At 38.6% G+C, this 19973-nt stretch overlaps 1 protein-coding gene across 48 annotated transcripts in view; it reads right to left on the bottom strand.

Annotated features, from left to right (window-relative positions):
• Nucleotides 1–19973, bottom strand: part of RIMS1 (regulating synaptic membrane exocytosis 1) — a 327910-nt gene that overhangs the window by 269353 nt on the left and 38584 nt on the right. The window lies entirely within an intron of this gene.

Here is a 19973-nt window from a genome sequence, read left to right as displayed (position 1 = left end):
ATACAAAGTACATTTCAGTGACATTGCAAGTCCCCCTTTAACTGTTTCTCGCATGAAAAAGCAATGGAATAATGGTTTAATTTAAATATAATTTAGAACACGTTATGGATTGAAATGCACAGTCAAGGCACCCAGAATAGCATTAACTCTGCCCACTGAAGACAGTAAGTGACAATCATACGATTAAGTCATTTTTTGTATTTGTAGTCTAAGAAATAAAATAACTGGAATTTTTTTTTTAAGAAAAAAAAAAAAGCATCTCTCCTGGCTTCTATCACAACATGGCAAACTCCCTGAAATATCACTCTGAAAGCACACGGTTTGAGTTAAAAAAACAATTTAAAAATATCAAATTACATGGCAGAAAGAGGTAATAAAGGCAATCTTAAAAAAATTCCCTAGATGCTAAGAAGAAGAGCAATTATTGAAACATTCTCTTCCATTCTACTACCTAGACAGATAGAGTTTTCTCAGATAATAGAAAGAAAATATTGTGGTCCTAGAAAACATTATCAGATGCAGACAGTATCAAACACACAGAACACTTTCTAATCTCCTTTATTGCCCTGGAAATTAAGAAGGAGAGGTCATCATTCCTCTGCTGGAGAAGCAGTAAAGTCACACATGAGAGAATTTTTCTATATTAAATATCACTCCACCAAGCCTCTGTTCATTCACTGAAAGCAACACCTCCTCCCGCAGGGAAGATTCACAGAGGAACCTTCTTGAACAGCCTTCCTTACAGACATACGTGCAGTGGGAGTACTTAGCGATCCTCTGAGCTCAAGCTCTGTTACCTTATGAACGTTCCGAATATCACCCTTTTAAAAGCGGCTGGCACACCACGGACATGTACTCCTGGCCATAATAAGTCCTGTCAGATATATCTGCCTCGAGAGCTTACTTCATGGAGGAGTCTAGGTACACAAATGTAAAACCAAAATGTGGTTTAAGGCATTAGAGCCAACCTCAGTCATTTCTTCTGTCTGACTTCTGGAAGAGTTTGGCTTGTGGGTATTCCATATCCTCTTTGGTTGAAAAAAAAAAAATCAATAAACCCCTGAATATCAGGTCATAATCATGAACAGATATCCTTAGTTGAAAAATCAAAAATTCTTTCAAAAAAAAAAATTAAGGAAAGATTTGAGAGTAGCCCTACACAGCATACCATTTTTTTTCTCCTTCTCTCTTGTATATAATGAACTAAGCAATTTGTTTTTTCCCAAAATAATTAAAAAACCTGCAAATTGCTATCACTATTTTCATTTTTACATCTAAGCAAAATGCCATAATGATAAGTGCCATGTAAGCACATGGAAAGAAAATTACAGAACAACACGGCATATTCCAACCCAGCTTCGATTTAGGTAATCCCAAACTAGAGGTCTGCTTATCTGGTTAGTTTCTTACTATGTGCAGATCCCTATGGTATCTGAATGCTTTTTTTTATCCATCAGCCCTAAAACCTTCACAGTAGTAGACCTCATCCCCAGCAAGATGCTTTCACGCAAGAGGCTCCGCTCCAGAACTCAGGGTACATTTTAAAGTGCTTTCTAGTTCAGAATTTGAATGAGTTCTGTCTGAGCATATGCGCAAAGTGAAAACGTGGTTGCTACTGAAATTATAAGATTTAGAATTCCTCTACACATCACAGCTCAAATACCACAAAACTTCATTTGAATACTCCTACCATTAAAAAAAAAAAAAAAAAAAGATACATTTCCCAACCTTCTGGCATTAACTATTTCTTTTGGTAAAATTTTGTATTTTAAGTTGTTTTGCTTTTCTGCGAACAAGTGTTGGCAGACTGTTACAAGTCCGTCACTTCACTGCAGCTTATCTTTTCCTTTCATTGGTCTTCTAAATGAGCAAATTCCTACACTTTAAATACTAACAGAAATGTAGGTTTGGGTACTAGCGTACTAAGACTTAAAAATATTCACAACAGCATGAGTGGTTTATGTGAAACATTCTCTCTCATTCGTGCCTCACCAGCTACTCTGAAGGATGGGGATTTTCAGTGTGCTTAATTTAGTGCTGCAGTCCCCCTGGTCTTAAATGTCTGCTTCATGTAGATAGAAAACTCCCGTATATTTAAAAAGCAAGTTATCATCATCACCTGCAGCAAAGTTCTGAAATTTTAAAAAGCAAAATAATTTCAAACCCAGTAACAAGATATTTTAACGTATCACCATTGTTTTAAGACAGAACCGTCTGACCAACTGAAAGCAGTTTTCTCCCTTGAAGCAGTTTTGAAATCATGTCTAGAAGAGTCACTAATTCCACAGGTATCCAAGCTGAAAAAACAAAAGAAAAATAAATCACCTATGTGCCAGCACCTGTTCTTTTAGACCAGAGCATAAGGTTAGTATTGTTCCTATCTGATTTTCTATCAGCATGACAATCTTAATCAGACAACTTTATCCCAGAGAAGCATGTGGTATGGCTTATTTTTGTTACTAATCGTCAAGACAAACTATCTTTTCCTAGCCTCATATGACCAAAAAAACTACTCCAGGAAATGAATTATTTCCAGAATCTGAGAGATGCAAAAGCACTTTAATGATAAGCCATGTCCACAGAGCTTCACAAAAATCTAATGTAAAAGAAAATTAAGCTGCCTAAAGAGGGAGCTTTCTAGTGCATGAAGGATATAAATGAGAAGCCTTCTAAGCCTTCCCTTGCAGGTGAACCGACTGGCTGGGGAACACACTGGCTTAGTCTTAGATACTAAACTGGTAAGTTCATGCAAATTCACTTTTCTCATTGTAGATGGAAGGATCACAAGGCAGTATTTTCAGAAGCACTAAGTCCCATGTTTATACATGATTTATGCTGCTAGGAATGTAAAGCAAATATGATTTTCTCCAAAACCTGAAAACAGTTCTTCTATAAGTTGCTAGGAAAATTATATAATAAATGCATTTATACCGATAACACCATTCCCCTTCCCTAATACACACACAGCATTTAAAATTAAAAAGTAGCAATTTCTCATCATGGCACTGAAATGCACATTGGTTTTGCAGATTGCTAGATTCACATTTCCTAATCAAAAACGATAGATCCATATTTCTACATTCAAGGAGTTAAAAGACACACACTTCCATTCCCATAGTCTATAGCTTCATTCTTCCTACTCCCTGTCCTTTGCATATTTTTTCCATTTTCTCATTTTTCGCCCAGGCCTTCAAAATTATTCTTTACAATGCAGAAAATACACTTTTTTCTTCCATCTAAACCAGCTTTTATTTTGGTTTTGCTATTTTTTTCTGTACTAAAGAACTATCAGGACTGCAGTACTTGCTACAACAAGCCTAGTCTTCAACATTGACTTAGAGGAGTACATGAACAGAACAGACATTTTTGTACCTGATGTTTATCAAAGTTCTCTCAGATCAGACAGTATTATCTGCTTCCCCTCTATCGCCCGACAGGACTATGGCTTAGGCTTATGTCACTCACGCTAAGAAAAAAGCCTGGCTGTCACTCTCTAGCCCTGTACATTTGCAGAAAAGCAGATACAGGTTTCCCAAAACACACACACTACTAAAAGAATAAGCTCTATGCTTGTCGGAAGTTCTTATAATAGAAAATATAAACAGAAGGAACTTCAAACAAATGCAAGTTTTAGTCTGCCTGACCCTACTTCCTACAAACTCAAAGTGGAGAAGGTGCTTATAGGGTGCATATGGGGTCAGGCTCTGATTTCTGGGTATCAAAGAGGGCAACATCTGCCTTTTCCTTCCTCTGAACTGCCAGAGAAGGCTGGGTGCTAGGAGCAGGCTGGGGAATGCTGCCATGGCACACGGGGTGCTGCTGTCTGCCAGCAAACTCAGGTGCTCTCTTGCCTATGTCAGAAATTCCTCCCCATCTCCAGTTCTGCTGAGACCAGGCGCTCTTACAGCCTCTATGCTTGAATTACATATTCAAAACATGGAAATACAACAATTCTGCAGTATCTTCCAGATGAAGATTCTCCAAATTGAAAAGAAGCAGCTAATGAGTTTGCTGCACAAGGCTCCAAAAGCATTCCCTTCATAAAACCGTTAAAGGAGATTTTAGTTGACTGAAACTCTACCTACCCAACTGTAACAGAAGAGTCAGCTATCCAGGAATAAAGAGCCCTCAAATTGACTCCATGGTAGTTCCAGCACAATAAGCTATACTGTCTTCCCACTGAAAAAGGTCCTTTGGGAACGAATTTCAAAAGTGTTCAGGCTTGAAGGGAGGTTTTTGAGTGGGCTGGGCTGACAAGGACTCATTAGGCACCTGACAGATTTCAGTAAAGAGTCTACTTGCATTTCCAAGTTGTTAAACAATGTCCAACCTTTTGTCCTTGTATCTAGGCTACAAACAAAGACACAACACACAGATACCTGAAAATACAGAAAAGATAAACAACTTGGGTTAGAAAATAAACTTCACTACTTCTGTCTCTTGGAGTGTCTTTTCCTTACAGAGAAAGAGACTTGATTCCCATAACTTTCCTCATCTACATCCAAGCCAATCACCCTGTTTCTTTCACAGCCAGGAGAAAAAGGCACATCTACAAACACCTCATTTGGTTTATATATCCACTTTACGCTAAGCCGTAAACACTGTAGATACAGATGTGCCTATTCCTTTCAATTAATTAGTAATTTTTTTCATAATCAGCTACAGTAGAAGAAGCCAGCGGTGCTGCAGATGTTTATATGCAGCTTGATGCAGCCTATTTTTAGTTGTCTGTATGGCAGCTGAGTACTAGTCAGTTGGCCAGTACTACCAGCTCTTTTCCCCTTACTTTTGCTGACACAAAAGCAAGCAGAAATCCAGAGAAGGGAGAAGAAATGTGTCTAATAAGCAGCACTGAGAGAAGACATTGGCTAGCATATGAATTACCAGTAAAGATAAAACACATGGAAAAAATGATTTTGTGAGTATGTCATTCACCCATGCAGCACTTATATCAGTGAGCTACTTCTACGTTGTTTGGTTTCTCAAATGCTCCAAGAATCATGTGTGGGACTATGATGTTTCTATTCAACTAAACCATTTCTGCGTACAGTTCTTAACACCAGGGTGTAGGAAACAAACGAAGACAAGAAACGGTCTAGCAGATCAGACCAGCGGTCCACCTAGTCCTGTATTTTGGTTCTAATAAAAGATGGTAGAAGAGGCTACAGAGGGGATGTGCATGAGCTGGATCACCTTGTCTAGTCCCTTCCTCTCGTTCTCCACAAGCATCCACTACTGTTGTTTGGAGGATACAAAATAAGATGGGCTCCCTCACAAAAATGAGAGGATATTAGCTGTATCTGAAAAGTCACTGAAAGCTGTAGTCTGTTACATGGGAAAGTTGCCAGGTTAAAAATAGAAACTGCCATTCTGATGACAGTTGTGAGCATTTCACTCATGGGCTGGCTTTTATCTGTTTTATATTTTATTTAAAAGGATTAATCCTTATTAAAAAACCCAAACCCCTAATATTGTAATATGTTACCTGTTTCAAAACACCCAAACCTGCGGTGCTGACTGCGGACAGAATTTAAAAGCAATCCAGTATATTGCAACACATGTTCTCATCAGCAGTAGGTCAGCAGAAAGCACTATGATGAATCTGTTGCTGCTGCTTTTCTAGTTTCAGGCAGTGGTAGTAAAAGAGATAGTCAAAAACCTAAAAACATATCTTTAACAGCTGCTCTTCATGGATGCTCGGTTCCTAAACCTGGACTAGTTTGCATGAGTTTGAATCTGCTTTCAGGGCATCATATTTCCCTATATAATGTTTAGAGCTGTGTACAGGCAGCTATATAGACATAGTGTAACCAAATATCTCTACTAGCAACTGCTCTCCAGTAATAAACAAGGACTTCAAGCCTGCCTCCAAAAACCACTGAGCTGAATGGCCTTAAAATAAACAGACAATACATTACTTGAAATGTCTGAAAGATGAAATATCGCTAAGGTGGAAAGCAAGTTCAATACATTTGATTTCTTCCTTCTGTTGTGAAATGTGTCTTCAAAAGCAATATAGTTTTAAAAAATGTATTTGTGCAGCACTTCAAAATGCAAGGAACCAAGTACACTCATTCAACACCCACGTATCTTATGAAGAGATATTTTCTAGGCACCTGTAAATCATTTCACTTGCAGTCAACTAACTGCACATGCGCATATGAATACGAAAGTCCTCCAACCAGTTTGCTGCTGGACTTGAGCACTTGGTCACTTGTTCACTTCAAAGAGAAATCAGTCTATTGTGGGTCGTCTGACCTCACATGCACTAATCTCTGGGCACATACAGTATTCTTTCTTTAAGCGTGTGTTTTCCTTTGATGTACATATATTACACTTGTTAATACTAATGAGAGCACTGAGAAATTCTTGAGAACAAAGGGAAACCAGGGCCCCAATGGGCATGCACTGGTGAAAGCGGTGATTGCCATAGTTTAAGCTGCCTGAGCTACAATATGAAACCTCCTGAAAAGGAGATGAAGCATACGTGCACTTTCATTGGAATATTGCCATAGTGAAGTTCGGCTTATGTATATTTTAATCAGAGCTTCTGAAAAAGCTTCAAAGAGCCTACAGTGTAAAATTTAATTAGCTATTTGTTAGAGAGAGACCAAGGTCGCTTTGAAATTCTGCCATCTGATAAGGAACAAACACATTCAGTCTGAGGTGCTATGTAAACCATACACAGACAGTTCTCCAGTTCTTAATTTAAAATGAAATCTAGCCCAGCATTATGCTGTTCCAGACTGTGCTTTGAGGAGGATCAGACTCAGGAGTCCACCTGCAAACAGGTCCAACACAGGGAAGACTGATTATTCCGCTTCTTAATAGACAGTTCTGGTTCCATAAGGGGATAGCGTTTTGTAATTTAACATTCTAAGCCCAGACTTACAGCAAAGAACTTACCATATGTCCTCCAATTTAAATGCAGTGGCAGCCTGGACGTTACCCTGGACCTAAATACTGTGTCCCAGCCAGTGCTAGATCTGCCTGCACTGACAGCTCTGTAGCTTTCTGAGAATGAGCGAACTGCATAGGCTAAATTACAAGAGACGGAATCGCTGATACAATGGCATTTACTCACACATAGTTTCAAATAAATCAGATTTATAAATTAAAAATGGAAGTCTGTCAGACTGCTGTAACTTCCCTACTTTGAACGCAAAGATGAAATAAAATCTTGTTGAGACCATCTACTAGATTGGCAGTCATTGCAGCGAGGGGGGGGAAATATAGATGTGGCAATTTTAAGAGCATGATGGTTTGCTGCTTTTGACACTCTCTTTTCTTGAAATTAAACTTCCACTGTAATTTATGCCTTAAAAATAAGCAGTCCAAGAATATATTCCCTACTCAATTTTATCAGTGCATTAAGACACGTTAATTTCCTAAGCCTGCTTCTTTTAAAGGCAGAAGACATACTCCAGATGGTATCACAAACTAGAGGACACACCTTGAAAGTGATTTATTGCCTTTTGGTGAACACAGAACCATCAGATCTCCACTGTCACAAACTGTGGTGGGCTTGAGGCGGAAAGAATCAAAACATTTTACTTTATTCTAAGCAACTCCCTTTAATTAGATGCATTTAGCACACATCTCCTCATTATATTAATCACGTCGTATTTGAGCAGCTACTCAAATCACTTGTGATTCCACAAACGTGTCCTCTGCAAGAGCCTGAAAGGCGGCTGCTGCTGCTGGCTCCACCTCTCAGCTCTGCAGTTTTTATGAATGACTAGCAATCACTGACAATGAATGACTGCCAACTGCCCACTCAACCCTTTCTACTCTTCCCTGCACGCACATACCAGAGAAGCAAACAAGCTCAGTGACTGCAAATGAGCCTTCAGTGCACTTTCCAATATATGGCATTCATCTTTCAAAACAGGAACTAAATGTTCTTCCGGATACTTAGAGTATAGAAATTAAATATTAAAAGCTTATGCAACATCCTTTTTCTTTTTTTTTTTTTTTAACTAGATAACTTTTTAGGCATTTAATCAAAGTGAAATTGTCTTTTTCTGAATGCTTCACTGCTTCAGTAACAAACAGGAAAACTGGAATTAAAGAGCCCTCACCTATTTCCAGAAAACTGAGATTTATCTGGAGCCAAAACATAAAATCTGTCAGTTGTGCCGCAATACTATATTGGTAATGTTTTATCATAAAAGATACTCTCTGTCCAGAAGGCAGTTACTTCTATACCACTAATTTCTTAATTTAATGGATACATGAAAACAATCAGTACTATTTTGCCTGTTTATTACAGCGAGAATGGCCTATAAAGAACATTAAAAGCCACAGTAGTTACCATCACAGTCCGATCAATCTAAATTTGTGACTGTAAGCAGAGGGTAAAAAACCCACATAGAAGAAACATTTGTATTACAGATCAGTTACTGAGGCCAAATGTAAATCAAGAAGTAGCTTGTTGCATGCTCTGGCATTACTCTGTTACAACAGAAAATAAAATGAAAATCAAGGTATGCTTTATCTCATACTTCTTAAGATGCTTTTCAGTTCTTGCAACCCTGTAGTCCAATTTTGCCACTGCTAGGAACAAGCCACAGGCTCAGCATCGAGTTTGCGAGACCTTGGGATCAAGGTTTGTCAGCCCTGCGTTGTCTTGGCCTTGACTCCCCTTGGCCTCTCTTCAGCTTTGTTTCACTTGGTTTGGCTGTAACAGCAAATAGCAGGGCTTTGTATCTGCTGTTACCTAGAAAGGAAAAAAGAGGTGTTTGGGACATGTGAATAGAGTGAACCTGAATAGCTTGCAATTAGCACATTCAGAAATATGAAAGCAGCACAGATACAGGAGTGCCTTCACTCAGCATTGTTCAATCAGAAAAAAAAATCATAAAGGATCTAGAACAGAAACATAGAAAAAGTTGATAGAAGAGGCAGTGTCCAATGTCTCCTGCATGCCTTAAACTCGACCCAGCTGAAACAAGCAGATGAAAAGATTTGAGCACCATAAATTACCATCTAGAATACAACTCATTTTTTGGAGTATATGTAAAGAATTGAAAACGAGACACTTTCAGAAGCAGCTGATGCTGAAGCTTAATCTCACATCCTAATGCCTAGCAAGTTTCAAGAACAGACTTGAAGATGTAATATAACACACTGGAAACTTAAATGCTATGTTTTAGCACAAGTATGATGATGAATAACATTGGTAAAGGCCGGGGAGGGGAAGGACACAGGACCTAAAAGAATCTTGACAGTATCTTTAAAATATCAGCAAATTTAAGTAATTTAATGGACTAGTAAGTATTTTTAATGTAAATGTGTTGATAACCAGTCAATAGTACACAGGTTGCTAATTCCATTCTCTATACACTTTCCCTAATTGAATTTCCCTAAATGAAGCTCCTATTCATGCTCTGCTCACCTGTAACAGAAGTAAAAAAATATTAACTAGTAATGTATATAGTGACGGAAGTATGTCAACATCTTTATCTTCATGTTAATGGCTTGACTTCATCTGAGACCCATGGAATCATCACAAAACCTATCAAAACCTTTTAGGGAACTCCTCCTCTGGTGCTGTGGCCTGAAGCAAACTGTTTCCTCTTCTCCAGTACCCAGCAAATACTGTTACACACAGGACATGTAAAGTGATGTGAGATTACGGAGGAGCCAATACTTCCTTTCCATTGAGAAATAGTATTAAAACAAACCCTTAGCAGTAATTTATTTTGTTATGAGTTTGGAGGTTGGGGGGGGTGGAATTAAGTCTTCTTTCAAAACAAAACTACAAGGACAAAGAAATTGTCTCTCCACTTAAGGAAGATCAGATGTCTACAAAGGAAAAGAAGACAGGGAGGCCTGAAGATGGGCACATTCATGCCCAGTTAGCTTGTTTTCCATCTCCAGCAGGATTAGGCAACCTGATAAAAGACAATCACCCCTTTCTATTAATTTTGCCTTGCTTTACTTACATCTTTATACCATCACAAGCTACCACAAAACTACCATCAGAAAAGTGCAAATTGACAATGGCACATGCGGCGTTTGAAGCTCTCTAACCCTGTTACAGATTGCTGCTTTTCCCATCTCACCACACTGACATCCATCTTTTAACCAAGAATGTCCTCCACTTAGACGTTAACCATGCACAGTTTCTGAGAGACCTGATCAGTTTACACCGTCTGGTTTGCAAGGCCAGAGACCCAAGGAAAATAATCAACCAGTAAGATTTTAGAAGTCAAATAACATTTTTGTTACAACAAAACCCCAACATTTTTAACACAAGAATGGCATTATGCAGTTTTGCAGCTCTCGTGGTCATGCTCCAGCTTGAGGCAAGTCTGATGATCCCTAGCTGACACAGGTTTTTTCCCTCACTACCCCACAGAAAGGACCAAATAAAAGGGCAGAGGATGAAACCAGTCAAAGCTTTTATCAAAACAGCCAACATGTCCCCCAATTTGTTTACATTTATAGTTGCTCCCCTGGATATTTTGCATTTTCAGTACAGTCAACATGATTGCTTAATATATTCATACTAGTGCTATTCATAGAAAGAAAATCTCAGTAATTCTGCTTTTTCTTTTGATCTATTTTTGCAGGTGTTCAGATACTGACATGATTAGGCTGAGAGCATACTTCTTTGTCTCAAATTAATTGTGAGGCAAGACCAAAAAACCTTTATCACTGGAACATCTGAAATATTATCAGTCTTAGGGACATAATTATGGATTTTTTCCTAAGCTATTGAAGATTCTTATGACAGATCATGACTAAACAGTACTAAATACTCTTTCACATTCAATTCAAGCAACTTTTGTTATATGATCATGGAGAAAGCCAACATGTTAGGCATCGTGGCATATTCAGGAAGACAGACTGTTATGCTCACATAGCACAAGATCAGCTCTTCAATTATTCTTGATTACATCTATGCTGCCCAGCTGGAAATAGCTGAGAGCTGCATTTAGACTTCAGTAGGGGACATTCATAGTATGAATTATTTGCAAACTGCCAAATACCAGCATTATGTTTACCTGGAATACATGTATCACCCTTCCTCCACGTCTTCACTTTAATAGACATGTAATAAGTCAGCTGTTCAAAAGGTTGTCTCCAAATAGGACAGCTACATTGGTATTTTGAAAGCTGTTCCTTCTACTTCTTATGCCCTATTCCCTACATAAATGATGTAAATGGAAGTCACTTATTAAATCTTTGAAAGAGATGCACGCAACACAAATCCAGGTATGGGGACAATTAACATTTCATACCTTACCGATTCTGGACTAATATAGGATCTGAAGCATTGGGGGTTTGGAGAAAAGCAGATAGTTGTTTGGGTTTTCTCCTTTTTTCTCCATTGAAATCCAAGTATATATACCTTCAATAAATTCATGCTGACTGCTTCAGTCACCAATTTGCCCAGAAACGTATTCCAAAGAGACTCACTCTGTTATTTTCCCAGGGACTTAAGTACAGCTGCCTGGCTTGTAGTTCTCAAAGTTTAAATGTTTGGGCTGCTTTTTTTGCCTCTCTCCAGTCAACAGAGAACTCGCCTGATCTCCAGGACCTTTCAAAGATTGTAAGACTGCAACCTTGCAAGGACATCTGTTGACAGCAGTCACAAGGTTCCACCCTTCCTCAACAGAGACATATCTCCACCTGTATCACAACTGTTCACAGACTCAGGCTATCCTATTTTGCACTATCAGGGGATTCAAGCTCTCATCTCTGCAGCATCTCTGTGAAGACCCTATCAACCTTTTCCATCTTCCCTGAACTATTATAGTCAGCTTATCTTTCCCTACAGTTGCATAATTGGCCACAACTCCTCATCCAGCACACATCTCCGGGGGCAAGGCTACCACCTCCAACCGCCCGGGTCCCAATGATGCACTGGACACTGCCTGCAGTCTGGCACCTGGAAAGCAGCATCGCTCCCAGAGTTCTGTCTGAGCAGGGGCCTCTGCTGTGCCAGGGTAGCTGCTCCAGTTGCAGCTGGAGACCCTCACACTGCTCCCTTGGGTTGTCCCTCCCCATTGAGCAGGGAGGCTGCAAAAACCTTATGCTTCAGATAACGTTTCCTCCAACACCCACTAAACAGTCTGAAAATTAATCCAGCTAATCAGAGCATTTCAGGTGGACCTGTGAGTTGTTTTTCAGCATTCTCCTAAACTGAAAACTTCAGCACAAGGAATTAACCACTGTTACCATCCCTGAGCATATGAATGGAAACCTGAAGCAATTTTTGGCCACGTGCTGCATGACGAAGAGCTCCTTCACAGCACGGCAGCCATGGAGGAACTGGGGCACATAGACAACACATTTGAAGCAGATGTTTTTTTTTTCAAACTGGCTGACAAGACTCCTTATCTGAGAGATTTCATGAACTTTATGAGGCTTCCTTTCCATTTTTCATCAATATTTCACTTTAGAACCTAAATCAGACTGCAACATATTGAAGAACAAGATTTTTCAGCCATCCTATCTAGTTCCCCAATGTTTATGGATACTCATTTCTTTGTTTTTAGCAGACTGGAATGGGCCTCCAGGTACAGAACCAGTGCGGAAGATCTGGGACAAGAAATAAGATCACCATGAAATGAAAGGGCATTAACCAAGGCCAGACATAAACTTCTGACAACATATAATTACAAACAGATACAATGCTAGGTGAGGAAGGAAGCAGAGGAAAACTTGCTCTTATTCAAGTCTTTAAGTGTGCCCAAATAAATATGTCTAAAAATGGGTAAGAAATCCAGGCTTCTTCATGACTGACAAATCAGTTTTTAGACCTATCAAAAATACCAGTGTCTTCCTTGCCTCTGACACCAACCAACTTCATCCATTGGTAGCAGAAGGTGGAAACAACATATAAGTTATGGTTTTCAGTAAATATCATTGTGACAAACTGTCAAAGGTAGAACCAACTTAGTTTTTGAAAGCTATTTGACAAATCAAAAAAGACTAAAAACTTCCTCTTAACGAAATCCAAATTTAGCATTAATGATTAGAATTTTTATAAAAAGGAAATTGTCTTCCGTAGCAAAGACTGGCACTAGTTCACGTTGTCAAATTTGACAGCATGAAATCGTAGAACAAATGACGGGATTCTGCAGCTGCTAAATACTGTCAAATATACTTCACGAATTTTATTCTTATAAATTCGTTAATGCAAGGCCCTGCTTTCACAAGGATATGCCTCTCTTTCCAATGTACAATTTGGACGAAAATGGTTCTAAAAAATTCCTCACTCTTATTAAGATGGCTTGCTGTCCTTACAATGCTTAAAAGCCCTGATTTGCACACGGAGGTATAGCAGAGCCCTGTGGAGCTGGCAAGAGTTTGGAAACAGCTAGAACAGTTTACGACCAAGTTCTTACAGCTGTTCTGCATGAAGGACTGTACAACAGCATGCACTGACAGCCAAGGTACAAGCTAACCCAGCTGACTTTGTACTGAAGCAGATGAGTGCAACCACAATCCACTAAGGCAGCTCAGCGGCCAACTGTGACCTGCTGACAGTGAACAGCTAGTGAGAAGTGATGTTCTAAACTACTCCAGTGATGTGTATTTGATTTAGTTTTTCTATGTACAAAGGAAAAATATAAAGTAATTTTTGTCACAAATACTGTGTGCATGGACTTACATCAGTATAAGTCCAATGAAGGTTAAATTGCTGTAGCTGTGTGGTTAAACACCCAAGTAAGTATATATTTTCAAAACTATAATGAAAATCCAAAATACTATTAATATATAAATCAGGCACAAATCTTTGAGCAATTATACTGCATATAAATTATATTTAATATTAGACTAGCAAAACTGTTATTTGAATTAAAAAAACCAACTTTTATCATTCTTGTGAAAGATAACTAAAATGACTCTGACAATAAAAATAGAACTGCTTTGAAAAAAGCATATGCTAACAAAACTTATTATTGAACTACTGAACTATTTATTTTTTTTTTTTTTGCTGCATGTTCCAACTATTTAGTTGAAAACTATTTACAATTGAATGTTTCAAAAGTGAAAAATGTAATTACACTCAAGGCAGCTCTGGTGAACTTGAGTGGTGTTCTTACCATTTTTAATAACAACCCATGCCAGCTGGACGCAGCAAAGAAACAACTTCTGCTCCTTACAGTCATTCAGCTCAAGGCTGGTTTATATAATTCACTTGCCTCTACTTAGGACTGCAGACACACGTACCTCTTTGCAGACCTCATCGCAGCAGTTTACTTCAGCTTCTACTTAAGTGTATTCATTTCTGCCTCCAGACATCATTCTGGATAACGTGACTGCTCCTAATCCCTCTCAATGAAAAAACACCAGTGCTACATTAGATCAGCTAACATTGGAAATACCTGCAATCACCCAAGTCCCAACAGTGGTCCTCTGCAGGACGCTCTAGCAGGATTCTCACAGTAGACATCTCTCCCTCTATTGCACAGGCAAGGCAACACAGTCTGGTGTCCTGACAATGCCCTGAAGAAGTTATTCTTACACCCTGTAACACTATGGTCACAGCAACAGAGCGGGTAAAACACTATTTCAATATAGCTCAGACACGGAGTATTCATCTGTGACACTAACACAGAATGTATGATGTTCTTGTGGAGATAAAAAAATGGGAAAACACAAAATGTAGTAGAACAAGTGTTTAAATTAAAAACTTGAGTTTAATGCTTTGAACAGAATTCACAGATGGCAAATAGAAGAAATTTTACCATAATTACTTAAAATCAAGGAAGGTTTCTTGGTCTCTACCAGGTAACAACGTCAGCAGGAACACAGATTCAGTTCCAAAGGAATGCTGGGGTATTTTATTTTATCTTCTTCTTTAGAAAGCTTGTGTATCATTATCACTACGTTGTATTTATTTTTATCTGGATCAAGATACATGTTGCTTTTATAAAATTTTCTTTTCCTATGGAAGATGAGCATGTCTATTTTCTATTTGTGATCATGCTTGTTTTCTTTCTGCATATTGAATATATGGATTATTTATTACTACTTGAAGTCATTTCATCTCCTAGAGGCACAATTAAAGTTCCACTGGGCATACACTACCTATACACTTTTAACTTGCATTTGCTTAAGTTGCTGTATCTATTTGTACAATATTCCTAATGCTGTCTTATATTAAGACCTATTAACTAAAATCAAATGGCATACTATCATACTCTTTGGAGCTCCAAAATACTTCACTTACTGGAGAAAACACTCCATCACTTTATCATGCAGCCTCACAAAAAGCTTTGCAGAAAATCAATGCTTTGTCCACACTACACTTTTTGGGAACCAGAGCTACAGAGAGAAGAAAAATATTTTCAAGGTCACCCAGTAAGATACTGGGGAATCTTCTGAATTCCCAGTCACAGATCTGGTTACTTTAAGCATTTATTGATAGTTCAAGTTTCTCTTCATTGTAACATCCCATCCAACTCTAGACAGTCTGCCAGTAACGTATCCACAGCCTTGACTGAAAATGTGACTGTTTCCCTAAGGGTTATTTTTACATTTTGCTTAAGTGTTCATTAATACAGACTTTGAAGCAAGGTCTCCTCCTGTGCTATAGCTCTCTACTGCACACGACGGGCATCCACGAACTACTTCCAGCTTCCTGATCCTGAGAAAGAGGACTTTGCTCTGGCACCTAATTGCTGCCAAGCAGCTCCACGTTGCATCACTGACATAAGGAGTGGGATTCATCTTTTCTGTCTTCACACACCTACAAAAAAAAATTACATTTCTATCTAAGCTATCCACTCGAGGCTCCTTTTGTCGTCAGTGTAGAGAAACAGAGACCTTAGGATGACATGAATAGCACCCCACAAGTACCCATTCTTTTCCAATGATTATCAAGGAGAATTTAGAGTGACTAACTCATATGAAGATTTCAGATACAGACAAACACTTATTTGTGAAGCTGAATCCCATTGATTGCTTCTAAGCACAGGTTCTGGCACAGATAACATACCTGGAATATTTGCAGCCATCTTTGCTTCTTTGATGGTGTCTAAACAGCTGGAGATGTTATAAGATGTTGTATATACACCAGAGAACTTGATCTTTAAAATTACATATGGTAACCGCGATCAGCTATGCCTCTGAGCACCATAAAGTTTAAGTAAGACAACCAGCGTTGCATCAGCTTGAAAGACAGTCTCCCTTGAGACTTCAAATCTAGGACCAAGTTTCAAACATGTGACTTGGCTTCTACAGCCCTTGATCAGGATTTGGATGTCCTCACAATCTCTCTGAGAATGATATACCCCTGAATTAAATAATCACTTAGAAAATTTTACACTTCTCATCAAAAACATGAGGAAGCAGCCAGCTGAACAAATGCTGCCAGGCTGACCATACGTAGTCATGCTACAGATTCAGATGGGAGACAGACTGGGAAAAGCAAAAACTCTCACATCAGTGGTTATTCACTGGTACTGCAGGTGCTCAATGGCTTCCCCCTTCCTTACTGCCTAAAGAAACCTGAATCTGGTTTTTTTCGGAGCCACCATCCTCTGCCTGGAGGTAGTGAAGACACACATTCGTGACATCTCCCCATTCACCATGCTCACAGGCTGCCCATCCTGGATGGAGGCAAGGAAACAAGTTGCCTATTAACAGGATACCCCAGTGTAGCAGCAAGGATCTGAAAGCCCATCGGGTAGAAATGCCCCACGATGGTGTGGAAGCAGCGCCGGCACCCCAGAGGAAGAGAGCCTCTGTCCCATCTTTTGGCAGGGACTGTGGAGGATACAGTCCCATACCTTATTTGAGGAACATGCCCATGTGTAAAAGACAGGGGGAGAACTATGACCATATTTTCTCCCCTGCTTACTCAGTCCTGACCATCTCAACACATACATGAGCCTTCTTTGGTCTCCACCACTCCTCCTGTTCCCGTGAGACAGAGGCACAAGCTGCCTTTAGCTTGCACACCCTATTTTTAAAATCAGTACTGCTTTCTGATTTTATCAGGTCAAGACAAGCTGCCCACGAGTCTGTTGATACTCCATATGCTGCTGAAAGGTGGAGAGGAAGAAGGGCAAGTGAACGTTGGCAGAGATCAAGCAGGAGTAGTTGTTGGTATTTCAGTGCCATCGCATGTGGCTGAAGATCAAGTCATTCTCAGTCAGCTCTTCCTTAGAGGAATTTTTTTCCTTGTAAAGATCTTTGCACATAAATCCTTAGTGAATATATTGCATACCAAAAAGTAAATGCTGGACACTGGAGGGCTATGCCATGTTTTCCCACGCAAAAAATACACAACTCCATTCAGTAAAAAATGATAAATACATAGCATGCTGGAGTCCACCTCCATTTTATTCGTCATGTGTATGTGGCATGAGGGAAGGGATATATGGATTCCTAATGCTGTGAACTGAAGTCACCGCTGCTGTCGTTAGTTGGTTAGATCTGAAAAGGAAAAGGCTGGTTTTTTTTCAGTTGGCTGCAGTTGAAATCTCATGAGAACAGCTGCTGTCATTTGAGTTCAGGCCAAGATGGCAACATTTGAGAAAAACAACTGATCTTGTGAATTTCCCACCACTTGGAATTGAAATATAGAGATGCCAGAATCAGACATTTTATAAGTATAGAAGTCCAAATTCATGCAGGAAACTGAACCTACTGAAGCACCTATCCAGTCATCGCCTGTGTCATCCTCGCACCCACACCTTCTCTCCAGAGTCTTTAAAGGTCCAGGATCTCCAGAAGAGCTTTCTGATTCAAAATGGTGGCCAACCACCACCATTGTGGTGATGGACACCATTTCAACCATGGAGCTTTCTGGAGATGTCAAGGAATCTTCCACTTAAAAAGGAAAAGCTTATTTGACCAGAGGTAGAGTTCTCTCAGATCAGTTAAAATAAAGATTTCATGTCTCACAAGATATATACACCATCACTGCCTTCTGCTTTCAAATACACATCTTCAGATCTGCCTTTTCTAACACAAGCATACAGAAATACAATTTAAATGAACTCTAGTAAAATAAATCACTATCCTACGTACCCAGCTTTCCAAGGTTGACAAGGAAGCACACACAACAGATGTTAAATGTGCCACTTAATGCATGACTGGGTAGATGCTGGGGTAATGTGGGTGGTTTAAAACTGAATATAATACCAACCTACAGCTGTACAAGTAACTGAACTCTGCCAGTGCTTTAACACCAGGATTGTTATTTGTGTGTACATATTAATATAAAAGAAAGATCCTTTAAAAATTACCTCATACCTAAAAAGTATTAAGCAAGCAGTCAAATCACTACTGAAGAATCATAAGACATGTTTTAAGAGCTAGTACTTGGTAACACTAAAAAACAAAGATTATATTTGAGACACATGAAGAATTCTGTGGACTAGCATGAACATATTCCACTGGTTTTGCTCTTTGCAAACTCTCACCTAAAGATCAAAACTCCTTCAAAACCTTTTGTTATTGAAAATTATTCATACTGAAAAATCTGCAAGTAATTTTCACTTCAAACAAAGCTTTCAAAATACTAATTATCTTAAATCTGAGTTCTGTGAATGATTAGGATGCATGATATCCTTCTGCTTCCTCACTAAATGGATGTAAATCTGAAAGACAGGATTTCAGCTTGAAAGACTGTGACAAATTCATATTAAATGTTTCTATCAAATATTTGTAGCTATTCCTTTAAATATGCTGTCTGTCCAAAGAATCCTGTAAGTAAAGGTGCATGAAAAGTAAAAATAGAACATTTATAATTACAGTGAAAATTTAATTTGGTTTTAAACGACAATGAAAATGTGTTGAAGATGTTTCTCTCTTTTTTCTAGTTCTCAGCAGATGTTCAGTGAAGAAATGTATTTGAAATAGGAAAGAATGCAATGTTTTTCCAGTATTCCAAGTGGAAAACTGCGAAAGGGTTATGAGCTACATAGATATTCCTTCTCCTGTAAATGCTTCCCTACATTCTGCACCTCCTGATGCTAATGCTGACTTTAAAGGAATATTCACCGTAAAAGTTAAAAGCAGTCATAAATTTCTGTATTTGGAATATAGGCGGTGTTCTGGAGGCAATGCTGTGCCCACATCAAAATTCAAGTGATTTAAACAATGACATTAAGGTTTTTTTCTTAATTATAATCTTGTGCACTTGCACAAAAGGTCAGAAGACCATGATTTGACCACAACCAGCCCAGAAATTCAGTTTTACATCCTATGGACTAGATGGCAATAGCAGAGTATAACTAAATTTTAAATTATATTATGCCATAAAAACTTACTTCAGAACTGTCCAACTGTGTCTGAAACCTAATAATTTCAGACACAGTGGTAGGTAAAACCTTATTTCCTTTCATTAGAGCTAAGTCATTAATATTTCTGTGATAACTACAGTCCATCAAAACTGGGTGCATTAATCTGATCAGTATGTTCACATGCTTTTAACTTTTGAATTTCTTTCTTAAGAAAACAGACTATTATAATGCAATTTACATTAGCCAATGTGTATTTTGGTTTTACTGTAAAAGTCATTGAATTTAAAATAACAAGTGGATATCTAGGTTAAAAGTATTAATATAAGAAATTATTTTCAAAATCAGTAGCAATCAAACTGAAATATTTTCTTAAAGGGGACTATTTTTAGTACAAAGCTATGCTATGATTGGCTTGGCAGGTTTTTTTGCATTTGTTGTCCAAATGTCAGGTGACTTTTTGTCAAGTAATTTTACACAGAGGCCTCCAGTGAGCACTTTTATGAGTAAGAGTCTCTGTTTCAGACAAAGTATCCCCAAGTAAGAGCTGAAAGTCAAGAGATTTAGGTAGTATCTAAAATTTAAGGGAGGCTCTGTCTTCAATTTGCGTGACTAAAGTTCCACTGAAATCAGCTGGGCTTTTGGTAGGCAAGTATGACAGACCATGTAACATGAGCTGGAGGTTTAAATATTCTTTTGCACATATGCACGTGGGGAGAAAAAGTGAAGAAAAACCTACAGAAAATGGCATCAATTTGT

Source organism: Cuculus canorus, chromosome 3 (genome assembly GCF_017976375.1).
Source record: "Cuculus canorus isolate bCucCan1 chromosome 3, bCucCan1.pri, whole genome shotgun sequence".
Lineage (NCBI taxonomy): Eukaryota > Metazoa > Chordata > Aves > Cuculiformes > Cuculidae > Cuculus > Cuculus canorus.
The sequence above is the reverse complement of the archived record's forward strand: the minus strand, read 5'-3'. Positions and strand labels throughout refer to the sequence as shown.